The 11,611-nt window shown below is 41.7% G+C and overlaps 1 protein-coding gene across 1 annotated transcript in view; it reads left to right on the top strand.

Annotated features, from left to right (window-relative positions):
• Positions 1–5,167: 5,167 nt before the first annotated feature.
• Positions 5,168–11,611, top strand: part of LOC115159506 (hamartin) — a 37,921-nt gene continuing 31,477 nt past the window's right edge. The window contains exon 1 of the mRNA XM_029709291.1: positions 5,168–5,258. The gene's annotated coding sequence lies outside the window, so the exon portion shown is untranslated. The remainder of the gene's footprint in view (positions 5,259–11,611) is intronic.

Below are 11,611 nucleotides of genomic sequence, written 5' to 3'. Positions count from 1 at the left end.
ACTAACTAAAATACATAGGCCTAAAGCCGACAAATAAAAACAGCAGAAAATATCCTGATGAAAATGTTGGTTCTTTCAATCACATGCATCTCCGCCTTCCTTTCTATCTGTCTTGACTTGAGCTATTGCTAGTGAAGTTCAACATTGCATCAAATCATCACAGGGTCCAGCCAGAAGCTGTTGCTAATGAACTTGCGACATTGTATCAACTAGCCTATTACGGGCTCTCAAAGTTTCCTGCACCAGTGAGCTCGGGACAGAAAGCTATTTTTATGACGTTTCCAATGAGTGGTGAATGTGGTGGGTTAAGACAATCAGAAACGAGACATTGCCAAATGGGCACCTTCCTACATATTCATTCTGGAGAAAGATGCACCATATCTTTGCCCCCCCACCTTCTTCTTGATGCAACATTTTAAATTATACTCAAGACACATGATCATCACACATATTTTAGACGTTTTTCATTGACAGACACAACTCAATACTACCCAATTTGCGGGCTTCCCAAACACACTTGTTATTTGAAACAGTCCACAGCCATTTTTTTTAAATAAGCTAATGAACCTCTGTGGCTAAGTCATGCTCCCTGGTGAAGTATTTTGAATGACTTTATTTAGACAGGATTATATAATTATTATATAATTTTGGTGAAACAATTTACTTTAGGGCCTTCCAGCATCCTAACAGGGCACACTGTGCACCCGGCAACTTTCCTTTTAAATTCGCAAGAGGCTGAAACCAGAGATTCTTGTATATAATGACGAGATGCTCATGTCTGCCGCCCTAACAATGGGAGTCGTTGTCCCAAAAGTGGGAAGGCAGGCGACAAGCTTAAGTCTGCATATTATTCCTATAAAAATGCATTGGGCTTATACTGGACAGATTTTAGCGAGAGTGAGGTCTCTCGCTTCCCCTCTTCCTTTCCGCTGAAACTATACCACCGGAGAAATCGCTTCTTCCCCTCTGCTGAAACTATATCACCGCAGAAAGCATCTGAGCGAACGAAACAGCGCCCCTCTATATGTAGCCCATGTATCTGATGCTGTCTGGTCAGAAATGGTATGACATGCCATGATATTTTGGTCCAGACCGTATCAGGTACAAGGTCTACACATACTGAGACAGAGGGGCACTGTTTCGCTTGTTCGGATGATTTAACTGAGATTGATGCGTCTTTCTGTTTGCAAGGAGGTACGGTAGGGCGGGCCAGGCACCCTAAAGCCCACCCTTAACTCCGACACTGGAGGCATGTGTTTCCAGGGATGATGCATGATACTACCAAACTGAAACCAAAAGAGTTTGAATAAAGTCAATACAATTTGCCTCACTTTTTGAATGAAGCTACTGGGTATAAACATCACATCATCATCATCATCACACAATTCACTGCTGTCAATTATAAATTACTCCTGTCAAGCGTATTCCCCGTAATACCATAATGTGCAGTGCATGCGCGCACACTAATTCTACAGTGCGGATGGCTTGATCGATAATTTTCATTTGCAGGATAGGTTGACCGCTGTTGGCTATTGTTGAGGGTAAAACAGATATTTTCTTGCAAACATTTGAGTCTGCTTTATTGCTCTGTGTATAGACTATTGAATTGGTTACAGAGCAGTCGGCCTATAAATCAATCCATAAAAGGGAACTCATAGTTTTAAGAGGCTTGATGACTAGTAGCCTACAATTTTGAGTTAGTTGCAGGATGGTTTGACTGACACAATGTCTGAAGAATGTTGGGGAAGGAAGGATTGTGAGTTTAAGCCTTCATCAAGAGAAATAGGCCCAGTTACATCTTATGTGCCTTGTATTTCTATTGCCATGCTCAGTTAGGACATGTCATGGGAGCACCAATTATCCTGGGTGGTTGATTGTAAAGGTGACCAAGTCCCAAGGGGCAGTGTAGGCTATCACAGTATATTACTGCTTAATGCAGGGTTCTACTTAATTGAAGCATAGGGTAATTGTGGATGTGTAACCTTATTTTTTAAATAAGATTCCATGCTTAAACCAGATAATTATTGATTGGTTAATAATGGTATGGTCCTATTGATTGAGTGTTCCAGCTATGCTATTTACCCCAGGTCATTCCCTTTCTGACGAGACAGGGGTAACGTTGCCATACTCAGGGTATGTTTCAGGTATGATTGAAGCCTCTTTGATTTATTGACTGGTCAGCTTGTTTTTTAGTTTATCTTGAGTGTACTCTGTGTCCTTTTATAGTCCTGTTTGTTATTTTTGTTCTAAAAGTGTGTAGTTTGTCGCCTTTAATTCTTCATTAATAAAAGCCTTCACATTGGGCATTTCACTGGATCCATCCATTTGTAGGCCTCCACTGAAACCTCCACCGCCAAGAGCGCCTCTGTCACAGAGTCAATGTTTTTATTGACAATATCTTGATCATCTTGGGATATTTTCTGGTCCCAGAAGAGGGCAGTGCAAGCATATTGAATGGTTTGATTATTGGTTTATCAAGCGGCATTGTGGGGCAGTAGCGCCCTTATGTGCAAGCCAATAATGTACTATTGGGTTTTGGTATCTCCTGTATTATTTTAAGCTTCTTTTTAAATATACAAAGTCATAAACAACATTATGCTGCCATTGTTTGTTCACTACTACATTGTAGCCCTTGCCTACTGTGCACTTTTCACGACAACATTTAGTTAATCAAATGTAATGTCCATAGAAAGCTACTAATAGGCTAGAAAGAAGGGAGGCATGGTTTTATAGGGAGGCAACATCTGATGGAACAGTTAAACAATGCCTCCACATAAAACCATGTCTCCCTCTCTCCAGCAAAACCTGGGATCTCCTGCATTAGATTTATGTTCACAAATCTTTCTTTATCTAAACTAATAGCTGTGGTCAAGGAAATCATATTGATAGTTAAACTGCTTTGAGTGGTAAATAAATTAAGAGATGCTTGGTTTGTATAATGTAATAACACCATCAGCTAACATTTTGAAAATATTTCTGTGTTGCAAATTTCAATTTGTGAGCACAAGAATCGGCTATGATTCATTGATTGGATAATATTCCAGAAATGTTTAAAAAGAAAAAAGTTTGCCCTGCCTACTATTATGATTATGGTCTTTCCGGGATCCTTGGGATAGCATCATACCCTAAACCCTAACCTTATCCTAACCATAACTATAACTCAAACCATTTTTCATTTCTACTTCAACGGGAGTCGGAACTAGGAAACTCTTTCATTTCCGACTTGCTAACTGCTTGTAATTATACACGTGCGGCGTTCAATCAGTTAGCAAGTCTGGAATTTCCGAGTTTCGACAACACGTGAACCCGGCATTACTGAGGGATTCTTTTAATCTAGCCTGGGAGTGTTTTGCAACGGGTGAATGTTGATTGTATTTATTTTGGAACCAGGTTCCCCGTTCAAATCCCATGGCGAAATTGACTAAAACAAAAGTGACGTAGTTAAGAACGTGGAGTAGACTAATTAGTAGGATTCTGTGTTTTCACATGCATGTGATTGCTTTTTATAAAAACGCGTTATCTGCCTTCCTAACGAAAATGACGTTGAAAATTCAAACATGTATTTTATGGAAAAGAGATGTTTCAGGACGATGCACCATGCTGCCTTTTTGACGGAGATAACGCAGATTAGGCTACTGTTAGATTTGAGAATGGTGCTCCTCCTTCACCGTTTTTGCCCATTCACGTCACGGGCCATTGAACGGTGCCATGAAGGATTGTTTTTTTTCCCCAAAAAGATATTGTATATGGAATAATGGGGACATATTGTAAAAAAATACTTCTTCGTTTTTAGAATATTGGTTCCGAAATAATATCCAATTGGTGAGCCAACTTGTAAGGGTATTTTACAAGGCATTCTTATCACTTTACAAGATCCTTGCAACACCTAAAGATTTTGCAATTGTTTTAGATGCCATTCCCTCAGGTGCAACCCTGTTGACTCATCAGTAGGAAAGATTTGTTTTTCTTTAAGTCCATTCAACAACAATAGAGCTATATATGAGCCTTGTTTCAACAGGATGTTGTATCTAAACCTTATGTCATGCCTTATTGGAATGGTTTTATTGATAATATCTGTTGGGAAAAAGTGTGGATGATTTTTACATTTTACATTTTAGTCATTTAGCAGACGCTCTTATCCAGAGCGACTTACAGTAGTGAATGCATACATTTCATGCATATTTTTATTTATTTTTTATACTGGATGATGCCACACACACCTACTTTTTAAACAAATGAAGGAAGTTTCCTTTAAAATTATTCAGAAATATTATCCTGCCAACCACTATATGAAGATGTTTTAATAAAACATCAATTAAAATTGTACCTTTTGTAATGACCACACAGAAACAGTGTTGCATCTTTTTTGTCATTGTATTAATGTAAGGAATCTGTGGCATGACATCAGTAGATTTATAATTGAATACATTTATGAAGATCTTACACCATTATGGAGAGATGTACTGATTGGATTCTTTACTTATGATATAAGATTGTTTCAACTTATTTCTATAATTAATTTCATATTCACCAAATTTCATATTCATATTCACCAAATTTCATATTCACTAATGTACATTTACAAACTAAACACCACATTTTGTTATCTTGCAAAAATAAATTGAACTATATTTTAAGACAATTAAATACTCTGCCAACAAAAAAGATGTTAGAATTATAAATGTGTGTATGTCCCTTAGGTCCTTGTGTAATGGGATATTGTACCCCCTAGCACAGATGTCCTTTGTATATTCTTTATACATACTTGTGTTCGCCATGTACTTTTTGTATTGATTTGTTGTTAATAAAAAAAAAATTAAAAAAAGGATTGGGAACTATTTCAAACTGGGAAGATTTTTAAATGACACTGTGTTTTAGCATAATCGAATCCGGCCATTCTTAGAAAGTTACCATTCTATTCAGCGCATGCGCTCACTACCTGACTCATGCCCGTCACGCGAAAACCGCAGTACACATAAATTCATCCCTCCACCTATGACAAAAACAATGCCAAGTTTCTCGTGGAGTGAGCACATGAGGAGTGTGGTTCACTGAAATATGATTGAAGCAGAATGGAAATATTTAAATGAGCCTAGCTGTAGCATTATTTAGGTAAATAGACTAGTCAGTGTCAGATTCTGAATGGCTCGCTAATAAGGGATTACTTTGTGTGCGAGTCAGCGGAGGTCGATTAAAGAGGGATGGGCTGTGATGTGTTCAAGATGGCGGCGCCCTGTGGAGTGTAGAGACTCTAACAGGTAAACAGGTCCAGTTATTGATATATAGAAATATATACTGGTGAATTTCAAACGGGAAAAAAATCGTTAGTGTAAGGCATGTGCATTATTAGGAATTTCTGATGCTCTTTCATGACTGTCAAATATATATATTTTTTTTCTCCTGGTAGTTGTCGGTAATGACTTGTTTTTCTGAATGACAGCTACCGTTAGCTATATAACGTGTATTATATTTCTACAGACACTGACAATAATGGTTTGAGTCATCGCTACTTTCATGAACATGTATCTGTTGAAATCGTTTTCAGCTTACCAATAATAATTCCTGTGAAACAATCGGCTAAAACAACAAAAACCCTGCCCATTGTTCCCCTGAGTTGTTTACGACAGTCAGTGGTCATTCCAGATAGCTAGCCTGCTTGCTGGCGACACAGCCAGCTAGCTAGCATTTGACTGTCATGGTGAGTTTAGTTACAGTGAATGATGTAACTAACCATTTTGTATTCAGCTGCAACTTCTTGAAATGTTGCAGCTGCTTTCTGCGTCACCTCCTGAGCAAATATTGAGGCGTAACGTAGCTACATCTCACATCAAGCTAGCTAGCTAGGCTAAAGCTAACCCATTCATAGACGCTAGCTAACTACCTTCAGTGCCCATTGAAGATAACTTCTCCGGCCAGAAGATACTTTAAGAGCCCGACGTTCTTTCTGAACGTCAAAACGCATTGAATTCGTACAGTTTTGTTAACATAAGGGACGTATTTTTCATATCAGTAATACTTTTTTTCTCGTAACTGTGCTAATTGGCTATCTGCGTCTTCGAACACCTGTGTGTTAACGAGGACGGATGCCGACTTGTCCCTGAAAAATACTGTGTTAAAACCAGTTAAAACGGTGTACGGCACAGTAGTTTGCTGAGGGGAGGATTGCTCATATTAGTGGCTGGAATGGAATTGTATTAACCAAATGGAAACCATGTTAATGTATTTGATACCGTTCCATTATTCCAGCCATTACTTTGAGCCCGTCTTCCCCAATTAAGGTGTCACCAACCTCTTGCTCTACAGTAAGTGTATATTTTGTCTTTGTGAAATTATTTTTATGTGATATGGAAGTAGAGTGCTTTGTTTCTAGAACAGTCCCGCAATTAACAGTCGATTCACGTTTAGATGGACTATTAGTCTGTTTTGGCTGTCAAAGTCAATTCACCTCTAAACAGAACATGTAAGGTCCTTGGACCATAAAGAGTTATGTTAGGCTCCTTTAGTCCATTATTAGGCCAAAGCTACTGCAATCCTAATTTTACTAAGCATCTTCTGTTGTTACCATACCAACATTTTGACTTCGATACCAGGTTTAGCACTAAGATACTTGATACAGTCACAATACTCGATACCACAGCTAAAAAGAAGGCATATTAGCCGAAGTCACAGAATATTAGTTAAATATCATTACATTGTAATTTTTTTTATGTCAACATTTGAGAGGCATGTATGCATTAATGAGTCAACTAAACAACCAATTTGACTTTGTTATTACTAATCTAACTACAGAACACCCTAATGGTAATAGTTTATTTGAATGGTAAATCTTTGTCAAACTGGGTTAATCAAGATGTAGCCTAGGCCTATTCACAGTACAGGTGAATGTATATTTAATAGTAGTGTGTGCATTTATTGAGCTTGTTTTGGCTTATTTCATGGGGCTACAGATGACAATCTGTTTCCCTTCCTTTTGGGTCTTTTCTTGTACTGATCAACAACATTTGCATAGATTTTATAAAAGTGTATGCTGTCTCTTTAACCAGTAATGACATCATTCACGAGGTAAGAGGGGGTGGCCCATCTGAGCCCTATTTTTCTCTCTCTCTCTCTCTCTCACACACACACACACACACACACACAGTCTTGTACAGCTAAACTTGTGGGGACACACAATTCCGTCCAATTTAAAATTCTATTTTCCCTAACCATAAACCTAAGCCGTACTCTTACCCTAGCTCCTAACCCTTAAACTAACCCCAAAACCTAACCCTAGCTCCTAATTCTAACCTTAACCCTTTAGAAATAGCATTTGACCTTGTGGGGACAAACAAAATGTCCCCAGTTGATCAAATTTTAGTTTGTTTACTATTCTTGTGAGGACTTCTGGTCCCCACAAGAGTAGTTAAACACGTCCACACACACAGGAATCATCTTCTTGCCTCCTTAAAACCCATTGGAGGAGAAGGTCAGAGGAGAAGGACCTATGACTTTCTCAAACAATTGGTTTTGAGGAGTTGAATGCAATTGAGATTCTCTGTCAGTTCGCTGAGACAATAGATCATCTTTGGAAGAGACGTGAGAGAGCAACTGCAAATTAATATGGTTTTGGTGGCATCAGCTTTAAAATCAGCTAATTTTGCGTTATGGTATCACAAAGTCCTAGGATAGTAAATAGATTTTTTAGCTTCAGCTGTGAGCAAGCAAGGAAAGTTACCACTAGCTTCCAGCTTTGTAGGCTGGATTCTTGCATTGTAAAGTAACAAATTCTAGTTCCAAACTGTTTTTTTATGTTCTATTACTGAAAAAGTACCTAAATGTCGGTATACTGTGCAACACTACTAGCTACAGTAGATGACCATACTATAGCTAATTAATTCATTGCATTCAACTGTAAATAAAAAGGCTTAGCTAGCTACCATAACATAATCATTATTTATTTTCTTTGTGTATTTGGGATTGACAGTGCCTTCAGAAAGTATTCATAACCCTTGACTTATTCCACATTTTGTTGTTACAGCCTCAATTCAAAATTGATAAATAATTTTTTTTTTCACCCATTTGTACACAAAATACCCCATAATGACAAAATGAAAACATTTTTATAGAAATTCTAGTGAATTTATTGAAAGAAATACAGATCTAATTTACATACGTTTTAACACTCCTGAGTCAATACTTTGCAGAAGCACCTTTGGTGCCTGGATTGTGCAACATTTGCCCATTATTCTTGAGAAAATTCTTCTTACTCTGTCAAATTGCTTGTTGATCATTGCTAGACAACCATTTTCAGTTCTTGCCATAGATTTTCAAGTAGATTTAAGTCAAAACTGTAACTCGGCCACTCAGGAACATTCATTGCCTTTTTGATAAGCAACTCCAGTGTAGATTTGGCCTTGTGTTTTAAGTTATTGTTCTGCTGAAAGGGGAATTAATCTCCCAGTGTCTGGTGCAAAGCAGGCTGAACCATTGTTTTTGCTTGTGCTTAGCACCATTACCTATATATTTTTTAAAAACTCCCCTGTCCTTAATGAGCATACCCATAACATGATGCAGCCACCGCTGTGCTTGAAAATATGGAGAGTGGTACGGTAATGTGTGTCATTGGATTTGCCCCAAACATAATACTTTGTATTCAGGATAAAAAGGGAATTGCTTTTCCAGATTTATCTGCAGTATTATTTTCGTGCCTTGTTGCAGACAGGATGCATGTTTTGGAATAATTTTATTCTATGTACATTTACATTACATTTAAGTCATTTAGCAGACGCTCTTACAAATTGGTGCATTCACCTTATGATATCCAGTGGAACAACCACTTTACAATAGTGCATCTAAATATTTTAGGGGGGGGGTTAGAAGGATTACTTTATCCTATCCCAGGTATTCCTTAAAGAGGTGGGGTTTCAGGTGTCTCCGGAAGGTGGTGATTGACTCCGCTGTCCTGGCGTCGTGAGGGAGCTTGTTCCACCATTGGGGTGCCAGAGCAGCGAACAGTTTTGACTGGGCTGAGCGGGAACTGTGCTTCCTCAGAGGTAGGGAGGCGAGCAGGCCAGAGGTGGATGAACGCAGTGCCCTTGTTTGGGTGTAGGGCCTGATCAGAGCCTGAAGGTACGGAGGTGCCGTTCCCCTCACAGCTCCGTAGGCAAGCACCATGGACTTGTAGCGGATGCGAGCTTCAACTGGAAGCCAGTGGAGAGAGCGGAGGAGCGGGGTGACGTGAGAGAACTTGGGAAGGTTGAACACCAGACGGGCTGCGGCGTTCTGGATGAGTTGTAGGGGTTTAATGGCACAGGCAGGGAGCCCAGCCAACAGCGAGTTGCAGTAATCCAGACGGGAGATGACAAGTGCCTGGACTAGGACCTGCGCCGCTTCCTGTGTGAGGCAATGTTGTAGAGCATGAACCTACAGGATCGGGTCACCGCCTTGATGTTAGTGGAGAACGTCAGGGTGTTGTCCAGGGTCACGCCAAGGTTCTTAGCACTCTGGGAGGAGGACACAAGGGAGTTGTCAACCGTGATGGTGAGATCATGGAACGGGCAGTCCTTCCCCGGGAGGAAGAGCAGCTCCGTCTTGCCGAGGTTCAGCTTGAGGTTGTGATCCGTCATCCACACTGATATGTCTGCCAGACATGCAGAGATGCGATTCGCCACCTGGTTATCAGAAGGGGGAAAGAAGAAGATGAATTGTGTGTCGTCTGCGTAGTAATGATAGGAGAGACCATGTGAGGATATGACAGAGCCAAGTGACTTGCTGTATAGTGAGAATAGGAGAGGGCCTAGAACAGAGCCCTGGGGGACACCAGTGGTGAGAGCACGTGGTGCGGAGACAGATTCTTGCCACGCCACCTGGTAGGAGCGACCTGTCAGGTAGGACGCAATCCAAGCGTGGGCCGTGCCGGAGATGCCCAGCTCGGAGAGGGTGGAGAGGAGGATCTGATGGTTCACAGTATCAAAGGCAGCAAATAGGTCTAGAAGGATGAGAGGAGCGAGAGTTAGCTTTAGTAGTGCGGAGAGCCTCCGTGACACAGAGAAGAGCAGTCTCAGTTGAATGCCCAGTCTTGAAACCTGACTGATTAGGATCAAGAAGATCATTCTGAGAGAGGTAGCAGGAGAGCTGGCCAAGGACGGCACGTTCAAGAGTTTTTGGTGAGAAAAGAAAGAAAGAAGGGATACTGGTCTGTAGTTGTTGACATCGGAGGGATCGAGTGTAGGTTTTTTCAGAAGGGGTGCAACTCTCGCTCTCTTGAAGACGGAAGGGACGTAGCCAGCGGTCAAGGATGAGTTGATGAGCGAGGTGAGGTAGGGGAGAAGGTCACCGGAAATGGTCTGGAGAAGAGAGGAGGGGATAGGGTCAAGTGGGCAGGTTGTTGGGCGGCCGGCCGTCACAAGACGCGAGATTTCATCTGGAGAGAGGGGGGAGAAAGAGGTCAAAGCACAGGGTAGGGCAGTGTGAGCAGGACCAGCGGTGTCGTTTGACTTAGCAAACGAGGATCGGATGTCATCAACCTTCTTTTCAAAATGGTTGAAGTCATCCGCAGAGAGGGAGGAGGGGGGGAAGGGGGAGGAGGATTCAGGAGGGAAGAGAAGGTAGCAAAGAGCTTCCTAGGGTTAGAGGCAGATGCTTGGAATTTAGAGTGGTAGAAAGTGGCTTTAGCAGCAGAGACAGAAGAGGAAAATGTAGAGAGGAGGGAGTGAAAGGATGCCAGGTCCGCAGGGAGGCGAGTTTTCCTCCATTTCCGCTCGGCTGCCCGGAGCCCTGTTCTGTGAGCTCGCAGTGAGTCGTCGAGCCACGGAGCAGGAGGGGAGGACCGAGCCGGCCTGGAGGATAGGGGACAGAGAAAATCAAAGGATGCAGAAAGGGAGGAGAGGAGGGTTGAGGAGGCAGAATCAGAAGATAGGTTGGAGAAGGTTTGAGCAGAGGGAAGAGATGATAGGATGGAAGAGGAGAGAGTAGCGAGAGAGAGAAGGTTGGGACGGCGCAATACCATCCGAGTAGGGGCAGAGTGAGAAGTGTTGGATGAGAGCGAGAGGGAAAAGGATACAAGGTAGTGGTCGGAGACTTGGAGGGGAGTTGCAATGAGATTAGTGGAAGAACAGCATCTAGTAAAGATGAGGTCAAGCGTATTGCCTGCCTTGTGAGTAGGAGGGGAAGGTGAGAGGGTGAGGTCAAAAGAGGAGAGGAGTGGAAAGAAGGAGGCAGAGAGGAATGAGTCAAAGGTAGACGTGGGGAGGTTAAAGTCACCCAGAACTGTGAGAGGTGAGCCATCCTCAGGAAAGGAACTTATCAAGGCGTCAAGCTCATTGATGAACTCTCCAAGGGAACCTGGAGGGCGATAAATGATAAGGATGTTAAGCTTGAAAGGGCTGGTAACTGTGACAGCATGGAATTCAAATGAGGAGATAGACAGATGGGTCATGGGAGAAAGAGAGAATGTCCACTTGGGAGAGATGAGGATTCCAGTGACACCACCCCGCTGGCTCGATGCTCTAGGGGTATGCGAGCACACGTGGGCAGACGAGGAGAGAGCAGTAGGAGTAGCAGTGTTATCTGTGGTAATCCATGTTTCCGTCAGCGCCAGGAAGTCTAGGGACTAGAGGGTAGCATAGGCTGA

Source organism: Salmo trutta, chromosome 23 (assembly GCF_901001165.1).
Source record: "Salmo trutta chromosome 23, fSalTru1.1, whole genome shotgun sequence".
In the NCBI taxonomy this organism is placed as follows: domain Eukaryota; kingdom Metazoa; phylum Chordata; class Actinopteri; order Salmoniformes; family Salmonidae; genus Salmo; species Salmo trutta.
This window is presented reverse-complemented; position numbering and strand designations above follow the sequence as displayed.